This window comes from Pteropus alecto, unplaced genomic scaffold, assembly GCF_000325575.1.
Source record: "Pteropus alecto unplaced genomic scaffold, ASM32557v1 scaffold12, whole genome shotgun sequence".
NCBI lineage: Eukaryota > Metazoa > Chordata > Mammalia > Chiroptera > Pteropodidae > Pteropus > Pteropus alecto.
The window spans coordinates 3,183,361-3,188,188 of NW_006432669.1; positions in this window are offsets into that span (position 1 = coordinate 3,183,361).

The following is a 4,828-nucleotide window of genomic DNA, read 5'->3' on the forward strand; positions in this document are numbered from 1 at the left end:
AATATCAATATTTTGTTGAGAATTTAAAATGAATTGCTAGACAAAAGTGTTCACAAATGTAATAGTCTGCCTGGGGAGAAAGTGAGCTCCTTCCCACTGGTTGTATTTAAGTATTGTCTGGGTAGGCATATGCTGGGGAGTCATGCATAAAGCAGGCATTGGACTGAAGGCCCTAAGATATCTTGAACTTCCAGATTCCATTATTTGCATATCCTTGGTTTACCTTGCGCATGCCTCTATTCTTGTACTTAACACATTGTTCTGTAATGGTATGTCCAGATATGTGTCTCCTCTACAAGGTTGAAAACTCCTTGAAGGAAGGGCAATATTTATCCTTTTCTATCTCAGGCGTTTATCACAGAGACTAGTACATAGGCGATACCTTAGTAAATATTTATCAAATGACTGAATGAATTTAGTATATCTATATTTCTCTATCTATATTTATGTGTCTATTGATTTATAGTATAAGTATATTTAAATGTATATAGTATAGTATAAATTATCAGCGAATGGACTTGCTTGCTGTGAGGGTGTTCATATTCCTTAGAACCCGTGGTTGCTTGAATACCGGAATGATGGCATATACAAACAAGGCACATCTAGTTAATTAATTATTTATCTACAAACGAAACTATATCATGTCAGTTAAGGCAGAGTCAAAGTATGGCCAGGGTTTTTCTGAATCTGTATTCCTAGAGCAAGCCCCCATTGCCAAAAATGCCCCTGGAAGTGTTGGTTAGAGGTCTAGGTGTGACTCAGCTGCATTATGGGAGTGGGTATCTCCTGTGTAGTTTCATCCCAAGCGTGGGGAGGGATAGGGATGCAGGTACATCAGGGCAGGGGTTCTAGTGGCATGCTGGGCAGAAAAGCAGGTATGTAAGCTTAAGTGGGAGCATAAGTGGGAGAATCTCAGCAAGTTAGACTGGCTGAGACAGTCAGAATGGGGCCAGAAAGCAGAGGCAAATAGGGTGTGGTTTTTAGATGGAGAAATTTCCAAAGAAGCTGAGGGGGTGGGTGAAGTTGCAAAGAGAATACTCTCCAAAGGGACATGTTAAACTGAGATATGCTTGTGCCAAACACCATCATTCATTCATATATTCATTTATGCAACAAATATATATTGAGTGATTACCTTGTGACAGCCACTATATAAATGCTAAGGCTGCAAAGAAGTAGGATCTCTGCTCTCATGTACATAAACTAGGGACTAAACTCCAGAGACACATGAACAGTCAACTGCACTACAGCATGATACATGCTGTAATGGGGTGAGCACACAAAGTCTGAGGCACACATAACCAAATCTAAGATGAGATGTAAAATGGTAAGTTGTAGTTAGCACTGTGAGGCAGGAAGGACAATTTTGCCAGAGCTCTAGGAATGGCTGAATATACAAAAGACCAAACAGGGGAGCTTATTCAGAGCTTGCAAAAACTTTGCTATAGTTGAACTTTATATGCCATGTTAAGACTTTCTCCTGGGAATGATCAATCACTGGAGTATTTTATTTATTTATTTATTTATAATCATTGGAGTATTTTAATCAAGGAGCAAAGTGATCATATTTGTGTCTTAAAAATATTACTACAGCAAAGCATAGAGGATGGGTTGAAAGAAAGGGAGACCAAGGCCCCACTAAAGTCATTGTGGTATCTCAGTGAGAGATGATAGAGGCTGAACTAAGGCTGAGGTTATGAAAATAGAGACAAGCGGTTGCATTCTTGAAACATTTGAAAGTTGGAATGGACAAAGCTTGGTGATTGATTGGATATGAGTTATAATCAGTCAATCAAGGATGGTCAGTGTCTGCTCAGGCAGCTGGGTAGATGGTTCACCCTAGAGGCAGCTCTGAAAAGAGAGGATGATGTATCTGCTCGAGGAGAGTTCTTTCTGGTTATGGTGTAGCAGTAGAGCTAAACCTCCTTAATCCCAATAATCCATTTAGGCTCACGCCACTTCCTCAGGGTGACAGGGTTTCCTTCGGGAGCTTAATGGTACCTACTATCTGACTAGGGTCCTTATTCACTAGTTATTATCACTTATTCATCCATTCAGTGTACTGATATTTATTAAATACCAATTATGTATTCATAGTATCCCAGTATACCATAGATCCCAGTATCCAACTCTGCAGGTGGCTTAGTTTTTCTCTCCCTCTCCCTCCACCACTATTTTCTGCCATTTATTTATTTATCTATTTATTTATTTTTTAGCTTTACTGAGGTAGATTTGACAAATAATATTGCAAGATATTTAAAGTGGACATCATGATAATCTGATATACGTTAACATTGGGGAATGATTCCTCCCATCTAGTTAACACATTCATCACTTCACCTATTTATCTTTTTAGTAGAACATTTAAATTCTATTTTTTAAACAATTTTAATTATACAATACAGTGTTATCAACCATAGTCACCCTGTTATACATTAGATCCTTAAAACTTATTCATCTTATAATTGTAAGTTTGTACCCTTTTACCAATCTCTCCCTATTTCTCTTATATCCCAGCCCCTGGCAACTACTTTTCTACTGTGTTTCTATGAATTCTATTTTTTTTTCTTTTTAGATTCTACGTATAAATGATACTATGTGACATTTGTCTTCCTTTGGCTTATTTCACTTGGCATAATGGCCTCCAAGTCCATCCATGTTGCCCAAATGGCAGGATTTCCTTCTTCCTCATGGCTGAATAATATTCATGTGTGTGTGTGTGTGTGTGTGTGTGTGTGTGTAATATCTTTATCTATTGATCTGTTGAAAAGACACATGATTTCCATATCTTGGCTATTGTGAGTAATGCTTCAGTGGACATGGGAGTACAGACATCTCTTCAAAAAAGTGCTTCTCAAAGTCAGAATTGCAACCAAGTTTTCAATAGGCTTTCCCACTCATGCTACCCCACCTTATCATACATATTATTGTTTGAGCTGCCACACACTGCTTTACAGAAAAATATTTCTCACTTCCTGCTCCCATGGGTGCATTAATTTTTTCTTTCTTTAGTTTCTTTTTCACGGACTTACTCTTTGATAGAATTTTGAGTTGGGTAAAGGTTAAACACATTATAGGGAAACTCTGGATAAGTTGTTTTATATGGCCAGAAGCCTGGAAAATATTTTCTAGGCTCCAGAGTCCCATGAACAACTCTGGGGCTTCCTGTGACTGAATGATGATGTTAGAGTTTCAGTAACAGATGTGATTGACCAAAGTCTTCCTTGAAATACTTGCGTTTGGTGCAATTTCATTTCACATTTTGTGCCTGGCCTTCTCAAGTTGAGGTGTGAAATTCAGAAAAACCAGCATGGTTTGCAGGTCGAAGTTAATAAAACACTCAATATGAACCTATGTAGTTCAGATTAATAAAATAAAATGCATGGATGTGAGAGCCAAACCTCACACATTCAGAAGATAACATCTTGCCAATCTGTTTCCTGGGGGCCAGTGGGTGTCTAGGCCTCTGAGCCAAGAGGGATGGGGAATCTACTTTGAAAACTACTCTCCAGTTAATCAGTAAAGCTCTATTTTTGTTAAACAAAGCTATTAGAATCTCTAACTCACTTTTCAAGGATACTGCAAGGATTAATGAAATGATTTTGAATGTCCAATCTATTGTAAATAAACATAGCTTTTTAAGGATATAGTATTTTTGCTAGTGTTGTTTCATAATTGATGAAAATACAAGAAGTTAAATATTTAGTTCATTTGATTAAATGATGATACCAATGTGATCATGGCCCAAGACTGGATTTTGATTCCAGACATGTTTTCACTTTTGCACCAAGAACATGTTTTGTGCCGATTGCAGTCTACCTCTGGCCTCAATCAGCCACCTCTTATGTGCTGAGGCTGATGTCTCTGTTCGCTAATGGATAAATAATGCAGATTTCTTGGCCCACTGATGTGGCTGGAGAGACCGCCTTTGTATGTAGAAGCATATTATTATAAGCTACAAGTTTTGAAAGACCGAACAAAGCTTTGACAACATCTAGTCCCAATTCCCTCCTTTAAAGTTGAGGAAATTAAGCACAAAGAGAATAAGTGGTTTGCCCAAAGTCACTCAGTGCCGGAGTTGGGGCTAAAATCGGAATTTATTGATGAGTCCAATGTTTTCAATACGGCGTTGTGCTATATCCATTCTGGCCCAGGACTCCCTTCTAAAACTTTTGGGAGCTTGGGTTGAACGCAAACTCCTAGAGAGCCAGTACCCAATAGAGAGCAGTGCATCCTTTGGTACCTCCTGGTATTTTACGAAAGATTTTTGGTTGTTTGTTGCAACTCCCAAGAGTACCTGACTTCTCTAGGCAGACCGCCAAAAAGCAACAGGTCAGTTTGCCATGTCTGCAGTCCAAAGGGCTGTGCAGGAGCCTGCAGCACAACTTTGAACAGAATTCTGGAGACCAAATCAAGCCAGGTGCTCTGATTACAACAAATGATAATGGCTGCCCATCCTAATTAGGCTGACAGGATTTCTGTCATGTGGATGTTCCACTTGCTGCATTGGCAGATTAGGTCAATCAGTCATGTTCAATTATTCAGCCACATTTGAGAACTTGCTACATGTAGAGTGTTAGGAAGATCTCTTTGTAATGTGGGCAGAAGTTTGGCCATGAGTTATAATCTTCCCAGATACAGTTTATAGATAGATATTCCCCAGGTTGGACTTTTTGAGGGCAGCCAGTGAGATATTCTTTTTAGGAGAGCCAAGAGCCCTTGTGACATACGACTTTTTATCATAGTTTTGTAGAGGAAATGGAAAATTTGTTTCCTTGGTCCTTCTTGGCTCTAGAATTTTTTTAAAAAAATAATATTCATTTTATAT